Source organism: Astatotilapia calliptera, chromosome 2 (assembly GCF_900246225.1).
Source record: "Astatotilapia calliptera chromosome 2, fAstCal1.2, whole genome shotgun sequence".
In the NCBI taxonomy this organism is placed as follows: Eukaryota; Metazoa; Chordata; class Actinopteri; order Cichliformes; family Cichlidae; genus Astatotilapia; species Astatotilapia calliptera.
This window is the reverse complement of record NC_039303.1, coordinates 22,126,563-22,134,829: the sequence shown is the minus strand read 5'-3', so window position 1 is coordinate 22,134,829 and position 8,267 is coordinate 22,126,563. Positions and strand designations below refer to the sequence as shown.

At 42.0% G+C, this 8,267-nt stretch overlaps 1 long non-coding RNA gene across 1 annotated transcript; it reads left to right on the top strand.

The window, feature by feature from the left end:
* The first annotated feature begins 3,459 nt into the window (after nt 1–3,459).
* On the top strand, nt 3,460–3,856 carry LOC113029183 (uncharacterized). Its single transcript, XR_003273356.1, has 2 exons — nt 3,460–3,566; nt 3,648–3,856. It is a non-coding gene; the product is annotated as an uncharacterized LOC113029183 (long non-coding RNA).
* Nucleotides 3,857–8,267: the final 4,411 nt, after the last annotated feature.

Here is an 8,267-nt window from a genome sequence, read left to right as displayed (position 1 = left end):
TGACCCAGACAATACCCCTCCAAATACACACACAAACACAAAGAACCTCAGGGCAGAGCTGTGACCTATCCAGACTTTGACCTGTGTGGGTGAAGCAGTCAAAGTCCTCGTGGACCCAGATGTCCTCTTGGCTCTTAAAGCAGCACAGTCTCTCCTCTAATTTCCCCCCCCCCTCCTCTTCTCTTCTTCATTCGCACTCCTTTCCCTCCAGCCCCTCTGGAGACTCAGTGATAACCAGGGTAGACGTGAGGAGGAAGGGAGCAGAGGAAGGAGCGGTGGAAGGAGGGGAAGGAGGGTGGTGAGAGAGAGTTGCGATGTCCCGACTCAGGGATATTTAATCCTCTCTGTGAGGGGCAAGAGTTTCTCTCCCTGTTTGGTTTTGGGAGATCAAAGAGGCCGTTCAGATTCGGAGCGAGATGGTTCGCTCTTTCTCCCATTGAGCCGACAGACGCTGCACACACTTGCACATACACTCACATACTTGGGGTGAGCTGTGAGGACACTGTGGTGGTAATGAGGCAGTGATTGATGAGACTTTATGCTTCTTTGCTTCACAGTCTTAAACCACCAGTGTTTGAGCAGACTCCAAATGAAATCAAATCTGTCTGCAGAAAGAAATCAGTTAGTTAAGACAGGAAAAAGAAAAACACAATTAGCTTCTATTAGCAGTATCATAAAATGTTTCTTTTGCTTGTTTTGTTTCTCAGTTATAATCACAGAATTAATTTCTTGCTTTGGGAATCTTTGTCCTCCCACGTGCTCCCACTGTGTTTCTTCATCTGGCATCGGCCCAGCAAAACAAACACACCTGGAGTCGGGTCAGTGTGGTGGTATTTGCACTCATCTGCAGTAGGAGAACACACCAAATGCAGCTGGCTGTGGGCCGTGGCCCTAATGCTAATCTGAGTGCATTTAAAAAAAACATTTTCCCACTGCTTTGGACATTTACCAGGACAAAGTTGATAATTCAGCTATCAGGAATTGGAACAATGCTCTAAAAAAAGAAGATTTCTGAACTCTCTGTCTCAATATCTTAGAGTGATCAATTTTTAACAAATCTTCCATTCCAGTGTAAGACGAGCATGCAAAATGGCATCACCAATTTAATTTCAGCGCTCATCAATTTCTTGTGCTGTCAAATTAAAGCAAAATAGCCACGGAAAATAAATACATTGCATAAAGTTGATTATCTGCAAACTTGATAAAACTCATAAGTACTTTTCCATTGTTTCTCTGGTTTAACGAATGCATGAAAAAGTATGATTAAGCTGGCATCGCTTTAATTGTTATCCTCACAAATGGTCCTTTCAGTCTTCTCTGCAAAGGTAGGTGGAATACTAAACAACAATCAAACTTAGAATCCATCCATCCATCCATTTGCAAACTTGGAATCCTTTTAATAATATTTTTCATCAGGACAAATTTTTTTCAGCTTTCATTTATTTGTTCTAATTAATCAAAAACATTTTAATCTTAGTGGTTTGTAATCAGAATTATTACCATAAGTATAAGGGACACTTTTGCTAGAAATTGGATGAAAAATCCAGAGCGTCCAGAGAGTCCAGAGTTACATTTTGTATAAAGATTTGATTTTGATGGGAGTGTAGATGCAGTAGGTACAGATACTGGGCACTGAACAACAAAAGCAGTGACTCTAAGAGTCCTGTACACTGGGCATATTTTGCATTTGATTGGGATGATCAGGAGCAGTGTGGGTCACATAAGAGTCACAAAGATTTGTGTCGTTTTGTTCAGGCTAAGCAATAACTCATAATGTGCTCATACAGTCTGTAGGCTACACTCATTAATGTTAGATTTCCCAGAAAATACCATCAATGCTGCAGATTGTTTGTGGTTTTGTTTTTGTTTCAATGTATGTTAAAAACATTAACTTAATATTTTTATTTTATTAATACCAGTTGTAATTCTGTGGTGCTGTTCTGGTCTTTAAGTGATGACGTATGAAACCTGCTTCTTTCCAAACTACTCTGCGTTTATTAAGGCTGTTGTGTTTTTAACATGTTTTAATGCTTTTTATCTTGTTCTATTTAAACTGAACAAGCCCGTGAAAAAAGGCAGTGATCACTGTCGGCCTCTCTCAGTTTTATTACCACTGTTTATTTTAAAGCTCAGTTTTTAAATCCTTACGATGTCACTACAGCCCAGCACACACAGCAGTATATTAATGACTAACCTCGTATTGTGGATGGATTATCTCAGTTGTTCTCCTGACTGAAGTTTGGTCCGTTTACAGCATCCTGCCATGCGATTGCATTTGTCCCTAACCATCAGGAACCCTCACGTTAACTTTTATCGAGTGGAAAAAAAAAATTGCATTCATCCTCCTGCTTCACTGTGCTAATGTGTTTATATTGTGCTAACCATAGCTGTGTAGCTAGCCACCACGTAGCATATCATTATATACCAGCTAGTCCAACTTCGTAACCCTGTCTTCATTTATGTCGGAAGTGATAGCAGAGCTGTACGTTTTAATTTTTTCAGAAATCTCTCAGTCAGAACATGCTATACCATCTTTAGATAAAAGCTAGCAAGCTAACTTCCTGCTAACTTCTGACTCCGTTAAATGACATAGATTTTGTTTTCATGGATGCCTGGATGTTAAAACTTAATTCTTACACTTGGTAAAGTAGCAACACTGATCATTTTATTGAAGATGAAAGAATTTGATCTCCTCCATACCCGCTTCACACCCTGGAGGACGGGGGGCTGTGGCCCCCCCACACTCCCTAGCAGATCATTACATGGAGAAACCTTTGGAATGCCAAGCATGCTGATCCACAACAGGGTATGCACCACATGGGTATTCACGACGCGGCTGTGCGCTGTCCTATCTTGCGTGGTGCACAATATCGTTTTAATATTTAGTAATATTGATATCTATGACTACTAGGTTTATTGTGGGATGTGCTTTGTTTTCTCTATATTATGTTGCTCTTTGTTGGTTTGCTGTCTCCTCTGTTTGTTTTTTTTGGTTTTTTTGTTTTTTCTCCATACAGGTGGACCCGGAGTTCTTTTTTTTTTTTTTTCTCTCCTCTCTTCCCCCCCCTCTCACCGTCTCTTCTCCCCTTTGGTTTCTTTCTTTCTCTCCCCCTCTTTCTCTCATTCATTCCCCCTGTCACTATTTAATAAAAAAATAAAAATAACAATGACAAAGGAATGAACTGAAGCTCTGCCCATCACGTAATGTCGCATACTGCTGTTTCTGATGTCATTTAATAAAAAAAAAAAAAAAAAAAAAAAAAGAAGATGAAAGAATTTAGACAGTATTTAACTCTCAGTGATGCTGCAGTGTTCCTTTGACTTTGGGACCTGAAACTGTCACGGCCAGATCAGCAGGCCGCTGACTAGTAGTGTTCTCTCTCTTGCTCTCTCTCTCTCTCTCTTGCTCTCTCTCTCGCTCTCCCGCCAGGGCGGAACTCATGGTTGGGTTCGCGCCCTCGGCCCACGCCCCTCTGAAGAGGAAACACCTGGGCCTCATCAGTGCAGCCAGCATTTAAGCCAGGGAGTGGCTTCTACTCATCGCTGGATCGTTGTGTGTGACTCGCGTCAGTGCAGCCCGGCTCTGAGCAAGTTCTCTTTTGCTTCCCTGTGCAAAACCTCTAACGTGTGTTTCCTTCTGTACATAGATCCCCTGGACCCGACCCTGCATTCCCCGAGCGGATTCCCTTTTTGTGTGAGTGTTTGGAGAGAGAGTCAGAAGAGGAGCAAGTGTCTTTTCCCTACCTGGATTTCCCCGGAGCCTTTTCCCTGTCACCGCTTTGTATATAGCACTATCCCCTGCACTGTTTGTATATACACCTGGTGGAACTGTAATAAATACTGACTGTGCCTCTGAGTCCTGCATGTGAGTCCTCAAGCGAACCGTGACAGAAACAGATTTTGGACCCGGATACGGCTAATGACGTCAGACTTAAAGACCGGATTAGCCATACTTTGATTACTTTGATTTGGATATATACACTCAGTTTAACCATGGACATGGTCAGCAGCAATACTATTCTGTGACATCAAGGGGGGCAAAAGAAAACATCACCCGAATTACAATTACGTGACCATCACCAACCTGAACAATTGATGCGATGTAGGACAGATCCATGCTTTCATGACACTGGTACAGCAGAAATCAAGACAACGGTGTGGCGCATTCAGAGATGCTCTTCTGGATACCTTAGTTGTAAAGACTGGTCATTTTCTCTGACCTTTGGCATCAACAAGGCTTTCTCACCTCCTGCTCACTGGATATTTTCACTTTTCCACCTATTCTCTGTAAACCCTGGAGACATGAAACCATGTCATATTCAGAGTAACTTAAATCACCATTCTTCTTCATTCTGATGCTCAGATTGAACTTTAACAGGTCATCTTGATACAGTTTCAATAGTTGCCATGTGATTGGCCGATTAAGAAACAAGTGTATCTAATAAAGTGGCCAGTGAGTTTATGTAGCCTCCAGATCAGAATCAGAATCAGAAACTTTATTGTCATTGTCATGAGAACAACGAAATTAAGAATGGTCCCCGATCATTGCATCATCCCTAGCAATATCAAAATATAAATAAAACAATAAAATTCAATAAATAAAATAGATAGAATACTTAAAATACTAATAAGATATAACAGTAAAACATTCACATACATTCCCACACACATGCTTCAGACCGTGCATAGATTAACACAAGAGTGGCGTGATGGACATTTTTTTGTAGTATTCAGATGTGTTATTGCAGTTGGATAACAGCTGTGTTTGAGTCTATTAGTCCTTGCTCTGATTGCCCTGTACCGTCTGCCTGAGGGCAACAGTTCGAACAGGGAGTGGCCAGGATGTGAGGTGTCTTTTATGATGTTTTGGGCCTTTTTAAAACAGTGGGCGTTGTGTAGAACTTCCAGTGTGGGGAGAGGGCAGCCAGTGATCTTTTGGGCGGTGTTAATGATCCCTTGGAGTGCTTTCCTCTGAGCCCCTGTGCAGCTAGTGTACCAGATGCATATGCAGTAAGTTAGAACACTCTCAATGGTGGCTCTGTAGAAGGACACCAGCAGTCTCTGTGTGATGTTATTCCTCCTGAGAATTCTCAGGAAGTACAGTCTCTGTTGGGCCTTTTTCAGCAGCTCGGAGGTGTTCACACTCCAGGAAAGGTTCTCCTCTATATTGACTCCCAGGAAGCGGAAGCTTGCCACCCTTTCTACACAGTCCCCATTTATGAATAGTGGTTGGATCTCTGCCTTTTTCCTTCTGAAGTCTATTATGAGTTCTTTGGTTTTTGAAGTGTTGAGGAGGAGGTTATTGGCCTTACACCATGACGTCAGCTGCTCCACCTCGTCTCTGTACGTAGACTCGTCTCCCTTGGAAATGAGCCCCACCACTGTGGTGTCATCTGCAAATTTCACAAAGATGTTGCTGTGGTGGCGAGGAGTGCAGTCGTGTGTGTAGAGAGAGTAGAGCAGTGGACTGAGCACACAGCCCTGGGGTGAGCCAGTGCTGAGACTCAGGGCTGAGGATGTGTGATGGCCAACTCTGACTCTCTGTCTACGGAAGCTATTGACCCACATGCAGGTGCTGTATGGAAGCCCAGATGTGAACAGTGAAGCCCTGAAGTGTCTTAAACCTGTATTTTTTGCAATGAGCACCAAGGGGAGGCTCCTTTGGTTGCAGAGGCAGTAATATGCTATTTTTTAACTTATTTAATGCTAAACTGTTTCCTAATGAATATATGGTACCAGTTGCTCGCTTCTTTTTAAAAAAAAATATATAATCACAATGTTCATTTGAAATCATAATTCAACTCAGATTGAAATAGGTGATAAAGCTGGAGACGTTTTGGACGTGTTCTTTCTTAACCAGAGGTTATTCCTGGCTAATGTCTGGTTGAGTAAAACAAAGGCTGAAGATGTCAAAACAGGACTAATGGGTAACACCAAGATGGCTTTGTCCATTTCATATAGAGTCATGTATCATCTACCAAACTTCTGGCATTGTGGCGAGCTGCTTGCACTCTTACTCTTGCCTGAGGAAACAGGAAATGTGGGAAACAGTACGGTTAGGTCAGAAAATGTTTGGACACCAACACATATTCCTCAGTGTCAGCAAAGCGCAAGACACTAGATTTGAAATGACAAGATAAGTTGCAGTTAAAAAGTAGACTTTAAGCTTCAGCGGAGTTGCTCATTTTGGACGTAAGGCCTACACCTGTGGGTGATCTGTCATATCAAAAACCGTCCCGGGATATTTCTCGAGATAAAATACGCTAAGCAGCTCTTACTGCATCCAACAGTAAAGTGCAGGCTCTGCTGTTCGCAGTGATGTAATGCCTAAAATGAGTTTCACTCCCCTTGCAGTACCCCTTGCCAATGGTTTATAATGTTACTTAAAAGATATTCTGTGAGTCATGAAGTGAGTACATTTCAGCGCTTTCTGTTTCATCACCCTGGAGGAGTTTGTTAACAGTGGGAGCCGTAAACTGCGTAGCTGGCGATAAGAAAAGTGATGATTCCAATGTTTCCTTTCCATTTGTATTTTAATTTTATCCCGAAACACACACACACACACGCTCATACGGACTCAAATGTAAACCTGGCAGCTCCCCTGCCACTCGGCTTCTGAGGTTTGGAGGTCTCTGATAGGAAGCCTCTGAAATGGAAAAGAGATAAGAGTAAATAAACAAATAAATACAATAAAACTGAATTTGTGCTGGTTCAGTGCACACAGAGGAAAAGAGGGGGAGAGAGAAAAGGAGGGAGTGCACTCTGCGAGGCCTGACGGCGAATCCCACAAAGGTGCATTCTCAGTAAAGCAAAGCAAGGTAAATAGCTAAGTGAATTCATGCGAGTTGCATTTATTCTCTGAAATCTGATGGAGAGAGACACCATTTTGACTCAGACAATGAAGCTATCGGTTACTGCCTCTGATATGATCTCTGTCCATTTTGCACTACCCAATTGCTCCAGAAAAGGCATTTTTATTTCCATCACAATGAAGTTATTTGGTGCCGTCAGCTAATTCTCAATGGCACGACAAGCTTTCTTTGGGCACACATCGATACCTTCGCAGAGGAAACCACGCTAAACCAAATGTTCTGCACAGCAAGCCCGCCTTTAATGCAGTGCCACGGGCTTTGATGTGCACCCACACCAACACACCACTCCAACAGCCTTTCTTCTCAGATGTTGCTTAATTACACTATCATAGTCTGTTAATTACCTTATCAGTGGTGCATAATCCCATGGTCAGTGTCTGAACGCCACGTATCAAAGCAAAGCAACGTCTCTTTCATGCGGCGGTTTCTTTTTTCGGAGGCCCTGATTAGTGGTTTGTGAGATTGCAGATGAGGTTATTTTTTACTAACAATTAGTGTCTCGAGGCCAAAATAAAAAAGATTTTTAAAAAGGTGTGTTTATTTTGTTTTGTTTATTTAGTAGTAGCGCTCTAACGGTAACTCTAATTGTTGCCCCAGAGAATCCGTCTTAGTCATATGATTAATGAAAACAGTGCAAGGCTGGATTTTGTAGATATAACATTAAAAGAATAAATCAGCTCACTGGAAAAATGTTTAAATATTTGCTTTCTCGTAGAGAGGGAGTTGATTGACTGAAGAGATGATTGGCCTAGATTAGTACAGCCGGTGTGCTCTACAGTTTGTTTGTTTGGTACTTTTTGGTATTAAAGTAGGCAAAAGATGTTAATTTCTATGCATCTAGTGTACTCATGGGGTAAAGGTAGGGTTAGTTCACTATGGCCATAACTCACATCGATCCAATAATAATAATAATACAGGTTCAAAAAAATCAAGCAGCACACAAGACAACAGGACTCTCTCAAAAAACAACAAGTATGGTTTTTAGGACTTCATCCAGCCATTTAAAAGCTCTAAGCACAGCATTAGGACTGTATGAATTTATCCGTTTCTTACATTGCTGTGGAGGAAACATGGCATCAGTGCATTGAGGTTTGCAGGCATTCATTTATGAACAGCTCTCACAGCATTTCAGTCAGGTCAAGTTCTGGACTTGCAACATTTGTTGCTATTTTGGGGTCATTGTCTTCTTGCATAACCCAATTTCAGCCAAGTTTTGGCTTTTTGACAGAAGAGTTCATTGTGGAATCAGTGACTGCAAGCCGCCCACATCCTGCGGCTGTGGTACGCCCAAATCATGACTCTTCCACCACCGTGCTCGACAGTTGCTATGATACGCTGACATGGCGTGTTTGGTTTTCACTAAATGTGGCACTGTGCATTATGCCCTGACATCAT